Below are 8,111 nucleotides of genomic sequence, written 5' to 3'. Positions count from 1 at the left end.
GCATTATTCGATGATCTACATACGAAGCGTCAACAATAGCATTTATTATATCGTCTTTCTTATATTCAAAGCGATATGAAAGGGTGACCATCTAACATTGAATCATATCACATCAATGATTATCAAGATGTATTTTTATGACAAACATCGATGAACAAAATATGGAAACATCTGTAAGGCTTATTTCGTTATAAACCTGTTTCAATGTAGCTATCATTTTTGTACATATAGCTAAATTATAAAGCTAAATGACAGAGCTGCTCTTATTTGACAAACATAAATAATAACTAGACGCCAATCATATCAATAAATTATCCACGTCCACAATAATTCATGGGGTTATAGCCTACCTGAGGTGAAGATTACCCCAGGTTGCTATAATACTACACAAAAACTACCTCATTATTTAATCATATCGTAAAAAACAACAACTTTGAATTAGACTGAATGTAGAAAAGCTTCAAAATCACTTACATATTCCTGAAAAAGAGGCCCCCGGTGGACTGCAGACGGTTCCTTTACAGTTCCCGCAGTGAGGATATGGCACACTTTGAATTGAACAGGAGAACCATACAAACTAATAGTCGCGGGCCTCAGGGGAACCTGACCCTTGCGCTCCATTCCACCTTCGGTTCCCAGGGGATCTGCCGTCTCCCATAGGTCCATTATTTCCAGTAAGAAGAGTTTCACTGCAAAGGATTGACACCTTTTTCAGGTCCAAACGAGGAGAGAGCCTACATTGATTACAAAAATAAAGATAACTTAATTGGGGCAGCAATGTATTTGCGTCAAGCTTAATCATTAGCAATACTTCTTCTTTTTCTTCTTCTTTTTTTTTTTTTTTATAAAACGATGATTTTCTAGATTGTTTGCACATTTAATTCGTCACAGTTCACATATACTTGTTTAAGTTAAACCTATGTTGATATGCTGTTGGCTTAGAACACTGAATCATTCTGCTGACAAATAAAGCATGAAACTATTTTGAATAAGTGACCGTTTTCCAAGGACAATCAGTCGCTGTCTTGATTCTCACTGAGAGAAAGATGTAGTATGTCGCAGATACACACGAGATGTTCTGCAAACATTCCGCGAGCAGATAATTAGAGGCGCTGAATGTCATTAACCCAAAATGCGTAAAACACTGCACCGGAATTGGGCATGAGGCTACGGGGCCGTGGTAAACTAAGTTGGGGTTGAGATTGCTTCAATATATTGCTTTCATATTCGAATTTAACAAGATAGAAATAAGCTAATCGCCGTTTATTTTATTTTTTATTTTAGCGCGCACACTTCAGAGGGTTGCCTTAACGTATGATGAATATTCAAGTGACTTCCTTGCCTCCTTTCCTTCATCTGCACTTGTCTGAATACATGAGAAGGTAAAACTAGGTATATGTTAGAGCAACTATAACATACAACTATGTATTTCACATCAGTGCAAATGAAGGAAGACTCAAGGTTCACCCTTACACTGTCAAAATTTACCAAGCCACCACAATATAATTTATCATGCACCCAGTCTGTTTTGCGGGTGTTCATAAAGGATAAGTTATTTATTGTGGAGGACATCACAGTAGATCTCTTTCACCGCTGTCTATGAGACTCTTCGCTTAATGACAAGAAAATGTTGAATTGCCACACAGGAAAGTACATTAGACAAAAGGATTTCTACAAAAGATTAGAACCAATGATACCTGGTTACCCTTAGATGATGATGATCCCAACCCATAATCCATATGAGGCTAAGTCTCTCGTTGTCTCCTACTCTGATGGTTCTACAGACATGATACACACACACACATACTGTAAGTAAATACACAAGGGAAAAGACAAGTCTGTGGTCCATCTCAGTATTCCATGGTAGATTTCTGCAAACATATTTATTACAAAAAGGTTACAGAGATCCTTTCCACTCTAGCAAACCATACACTGACATGAATACACTAAAGAATGCATACTCAGGGCCCAGGAGGGACAAGGTCAATGTTGTAAAGTAGACCAAACAAAACAGTAACTGCAAGTGCTAAGGAAGAATAGGACTGGATATTAAGGGGTTTCCGCATGATGAACAGCATTTTCAGAAGATATTTGAAGTCTTTACTATGTGGTACAGTATATTGTAGTGCCCTTTAAATGCATTTTGGCAGTATAACATTGGACTTTAAATAGATAGACAATTGAGGTGCCCCACAGGGTATCATGACACACCATCTGTCACACACATCAGAATACAGAAATTACAGTACATTCAGGAACTCTCTCAGAGCACTATGCTGTATGTCACCATTCATTAATGTGTACAATTGTTAGCTTACCATACAATGTACAGTCTTTTCCATGTTTTTTTTCTTTTTGTTTTTCAGAACCTATTCAGGTTTAGCATTAATACAATAGAATAATCATAATAATCTGACACTATTCACATTAATGAAAATGCATTAAGACTCATACACAATCCATTAGCATTCCATTCAGAATCAGAATCAGAATTCTTTTATTTGGCCAAGTATATACAGGAAATTGACTTGGTGAGGTTGGTGCATGGGACATAAAAAACAATAGCAAATATTGACAAGAAATTTACAAAATAGCAAAATATTTGTTACGGTTCCCCCTCCTAACCATCCCTCTGGCGCCACCTTGAGGGCCCGGCGATCATCGCTGGAGCGTCCAGCTCCCAGTCGACAGCGCACCTGTTCCCTGTCTCCCCTCAGCACACCTGCAAACCATCTGCAATCACCGCCCTATAAGAACCCTGCCTGAACTCCACTCAAGTGCCAGATCGTACTGTGTCCATGATACCTCGTCCTCCTGGTTTTCCCCCTCGTTGTGTGCCGTCGTTTGGTTCCTCAGACCTTCTGTGTAACAGAACGATCTGGCCACCAAAATGTCGGAACCAGACGGCTCAAAGAACCCGGGTATGGAGGAGGCAGGGGCCGCTGCCATCGACCATCCCTTGCTCGCCATCGTTCACTACCACGGCACCCTCCTTAACCGGGTTACGGACCGCTTTTCGGCAAATGGACTCAGCTCCGTAAAAACGGCTCCGTAAGCTCGAGCTCAACCCCTCCAATCAACCCCAGACTACAACACCGGCACCGTCATCTCCCGATCCGAGTTTAGCCCCCGGACCCAGTACCCAGATTCCCCCCGGTTTCAGAGAGCCTCACCTCGTGCCGCCTTCGAGTTCGATCACTGCCGCGGCTTCTTGGCCCAGTGTGAGCTCGCTTTCCTGTACCAGCCCAACAGGTTTCGATCCGGAGGGGACAAGGTGGCTTTCATCATCGCTCTTCTGACCGGACGGGCGCTGAATTGGGCCGTCGCTGCTTTGGGCAGCGATTCTGCCTTGTCGTCCGTTTATGAGGGTTTCAAGGCGGAGTTTCGATTTATATTTTATCACTCCCAGGAGGGCGCCGACGCAGCTGTGCGCCTCCACGTCATCTGCCAGGGGAATCGATCGGTGGCAGACTATACGGTGGAGTTCCGCACTCTCGCTGCAGAGAGCGGCTGGGGGGAGAAAGCACTCCTCAGCGCATACAAGCGGGGCCTCGCCGATAACATCAAGGACTGGCTCCTGAAGAACCGCCCCTCGTCCTATCAGGAGCTGGTTATCCTCGCCCTGGAAATGGACGACTGCCTGCGGGAGAGGCGTTTTGAACACGGACAGGAGAGGACTTAATCTCCAGGGTTGACAACCTCCCTCGGGCGTTTTCTCCCCAGTTCCCTTCCCGGTCCTCCCCAAGCCCCAATCTCCACGACGCCCACCCTGACCACCTCCGCCCCCAGAGCAGCCATCCCCGGAGCAGAAGAGGAGCCTATGCAGGTGGGCAGGTCCCGTCTGTCCACAGCAGAACGCGAGCAGCGGTTCCGGGACCAGCGTTGTCTCTACTGCGGGCAGACCGGTCACTACATCCGCCTGTCCAACCCGCCCTCGACCTCCTGTGGCAAAAGACATGGCTTACCAGAGAGAGGGGTCCTGGTAAGCCATACCACCTTCACCCATTCTGGCACCTCTCAAACTCGGCTCATTCCTACCACCCTCACCTGGAACCAGGAGTCTTACAGCCTGGGCGCCTTCCTGGATTCCGGGGCCGACGACAGCCTCATTGACGCCACCCTGGCTAAAGAGGCCGGGATTCCCCTGCTTCTCCTGGATACCCCAATTCAAGCTCAGGCTCTGGACGGTCGACCCCTGGGCACCATTACTCATAGCACCATCTCCCTCACTCTCACCCTATCGGGAAACCACTGTGAATCCCTCAGGCTCCTCGTCATCCCCGCATCGACGTTTACCCTTGTGTTGGGTAGACCCTGGCTGGAGAGACACAATCCCCACATATGCTGGACCACTGGGAGGATCCTGGGATGGAGCGTGGGGTGTCATGCCAACTGCTTCCGCTCCGCCTCCTCTCCACCCAGTCCTCCCAGACCGGTCGCCCCGTCGCCAGACTTGTCCGGTGTGCCTCCTCTCTACCACCACCTAGCTGAGGTCTTCAGCAAGGAACGTGCCCTATCCCTTCCTCCTCACCACCCCTACGACTGTTCGATTGACCTCGTCCCTGGTGCCGCCCTCCCGTACGGTCGACTGTACAACCTCTCTCTCCCGGAGAAGCAGTCCATGAGGGAGTATATCTCTGAGTCCCTAGCCTCAGGCATCATCCGGCCCTCTTCCTCCCCGATGGCAGCGGGGTTCTTCTTCGTTAAGATGAAGGGAGGAGACCTCCGGCCCTGTATCGATTTTCGAAGTCTGAACAACATCACCATAAAGAATAAGCACCCGTTACCCCTCATCAGCTCTACCTTTGAGCCTCTCAGTCACGCGGCCGTCTTCACCAAGCTAGACCTCCGGAGTGCGTACCATCTGGTGCGCATAAAGGAGGGGGATGAATGGAAGACGGCCTTTAACACTCACCTGGGGCATTTTGAGTATCTAGTGATGCCCTTCGGGCTCACTAATGCCCCGGCCGTCTTCCAGGCTTTGGTGAACGACGTGCTGCGTGATATGTTGAATGTCTTTGTGGTGGTGTACCTTGATGACATCCTGGTGTTCTCCAGGACTGAGGAGGAGCACTACCAGCATGTCTGTCTGGTCCTCCAGCGACTCCTGGAGAACAGACTCTTCGTGAAGGCCGAGAAGTGCCAATTCCACACCGCATCCGTGGAGTACTTGGGCCACATTGTGGAGAGGGGTCACCTACGGGCGGACGGGAGGAAGATCCAGGCGGTGGTGGAGTGGCCCCAACCCCTGAACCGCCAGCAGCTGAGACGTTTCCTGGGCTTCGCAGGGTTCTACCGGCGGTTCATCCGGGGGTTCACCTCCACGCTCCGCCCGTACTCCTGGACCCCGGAGGCGGAGGCCGCCTTCTTGACCCTGAAGAGTCTGTTCACGACAGCTCCGGTGCTCATCCACCCCGACCCATCCCGTCAGTTCCTCGTGGAGGTGGACGCTTCTGACACCGGCCTCGGGGCCATTCTCTCCCAGGTGTCCGCAGAGGACCAGAGGGTCCATCCCTGTGCATTCTTCTCACAACACCTGACACTGGCCGAGAGGAATTATGACGTGGGCAACCGGGAGCTGCTGGCAGTGTACGCGGCCTTGGTGGAGTGGAGACACTGGCCGGAGGGGGCCCAACAGCCGTTTGTGGTTTGGTCCGACCACAAGAATTTGACATACATCCGGTCGGCCAAGAGGCTCAACTCCCGCCAGGCGCGTTGGGCCCTCTTCTTCACCCGGTTCGAGTTTATGATCACGTACAAGCCAGGCTCCAACAACACCAAGGCCGACGCACTCTCCCGTCTGGCCCCGGAGGAGGTGGCGCCACCAACCCCCGACACCATCCTTCCCCCATCTCGAGTGGTTGGCGTCGTCACCTGGGCCATCGACTCCGTGGTCAGGAATGCCCAACGCACCTACCCCAGCCCAGGAGGCGGACCCCCCGGACGTGTCTTCGTTCCCCCAGCAGCCCGATCCCGAGTCCGAGAGGGGGCACGCTAGTAAATTCGCCTGTCACCCGGGGGTGGGCCGGACGTTGTCTTTCGTCCGCCGACGGTTCTGGTGGCCCGCCATGGAGTCGGATACCCAGGAGTATGTCGCCGCGTGTACCATCTGCGCACGGAGCAAGGCCTCTCATCAACCCCCAGCCGGGCTACTACGACCCCTTCCTATCCCCAGCCGCCCTTGGTCCCACATTGCCCTGGACTTCGTTACCGGTCTCCCCATCTCCCAGGGTAACACCGTGGTCCTTACCATTGTGGACCGGTTTTCGAAGTCCGTCCACTTCAACGCCCTTTCCAAACTCCCCTCCTCTGCCGAGACCGCCGACCTCCTGGTGGTACACGTGGTGCGACTCCATGGGATCCCCCTGGACATCGTGTCTGACCGTGGCCCCCAGTTTACTTCCTGGGTGTGGCAGGCCTTCTGTAAGGGGATTTGGGCCACGGTCAGCCTCACATCAGGGTACCACCCCCAATCCAACGGCCAGGTGGAACGGGCCAACCAGTGCTTAGAGGCTGCCCTCCGCTGTGTCTGCTCCCGTCATCCCTCCTCCTGGTCCGGACACCTTCCTTGGATTGAGTACGCCCAAAACTCCATGACCAGCAATGCCACAGGCATGTCCCCATTCGAGTGCTCTCTGGGATACCAACCCCCTATGTTCCCCAGCCAGGAGGAAGTGGTGGCGGTCCCTTCCACCAGGGTCCACCTCCGTCGGTATCGGCGGGTCTGGAGGTCCGCTCGGACCGCTTTAGAGAGAGCCACCGAGCGGTCCAGATGCACCGCTAACCGCAGACGCAGACCCGCCCCCACCTACCATCCCGGACAACAAGTTTGGCTGAGAGCCAAGGACCTTCCCTCCACCTCCCAGAAACTCGGCCCTCGCTACGTGGGTCCCTTCTCAGTCGACAGGGTCGTCAACCCTACCGCAGTACGTCTCCTCCTCCCTGCCTCTATGTCCATTAACCCGGTGTTTCACGTCTCACAGATCAAGCCCTCAGTCTCCAGCCCTCTGTCTCCCCCTGTCAAAGCCCCTCCTCCGCCCCGAGTGCTGGACAACGGCGACCCCATGTGGACCGTGAAGGGGGTCTTGGCGATCCGCCGTAGGGGTCGCGGTTTCCAGTACCTCGTCGACTGGGAGGGTTATGGGCCTGAGGATCGAGACTGGGTCCCGGCTTCCTACTTCGCGGACCCCTCCTTGTTGGTTGAATTCTATCGGGCCCACCCGGACGCTCCAGGACGGTCGCCCGGTGTCTCCCGTAGGGAGGGGGGTACTGTTACGGTTCCCCCTCCTAACCATCCCTCTGGCGCCACCTTGAGGCCCCGGCGATCATCGCTGGAGCGTCCAGCTCCCAGTCGACAGCGCACCTGTTCCTTGTCTCCCCTCAGCAAACCTGCAAACCATCTGCAATCACCGCTCTATGAGAACCCTGCCTGAACTTCACTCCAGTGCCAGATCGTACTGTGTCCATGATACCTCGTCCTCCCTGGTTTTCCCCTCGTCGACCCTTCCATGGACCTAGCCCCCTTACCAACTACTGGACCTCCCTGCCTGACTACCCGTCTGCCTGCCCGACCGCCTGCCTGTCCGACTACCCGTCTACCTGCCCGACCTCCTGCCTGTTTGACTGCCCGCTCTCCTGCCGACCCCTGGACCGAACTTCGACTACTCTCTTTGGATTATCCACTTGTCCCCGTTCATTATTAAATACGCCTTCGGGCTTTATCTACCCTCTCTGTGTGCCGTCGTTTGGTTCCTCAGACCTTCTGTGTAACAATATTAACAAAATAACAATAACAAATTTACAAATTTACAATAAAAAACAGCAAAAAAATTCTCACTTGACGTAAAATATTCTGTTGAGAGAAAAACTTATATCTTCGCAACACTTCGCAAATAATCAACACATATGCAGTCTCTAGTGCCAGTTCATACACTCACCGGCCACTTTATTAGGTACACCTGTTCAACTGTTCGTTAACGCAAATATCTAATCAGTCAATCACATGGCAGCAACTCAATGCATTTAGGCATGTAGACATGGTCAAGACGACCTGCTGAAGTTTAAACCGAGCATCACAATGGGGAAGAAAGGTGATTTAAGTGACTTTGAAC

This window comes from Argentina silus (assembly GCF_951799395.1).
Source record: "Argentina silus genome assembly, chromosome: Y".
Taxonomy (NCBI): domain Eukaryota; kingdom Metazoa; phylum Chordata; class Actinopteri; order Argentiniformes; family Argentinidae; genus Argentina; species Argentina silus.
The sequence above is the reverse complement of the archived record's forward strand: the minus strand, read 5'-3'. Positions refer to the sequence as shown.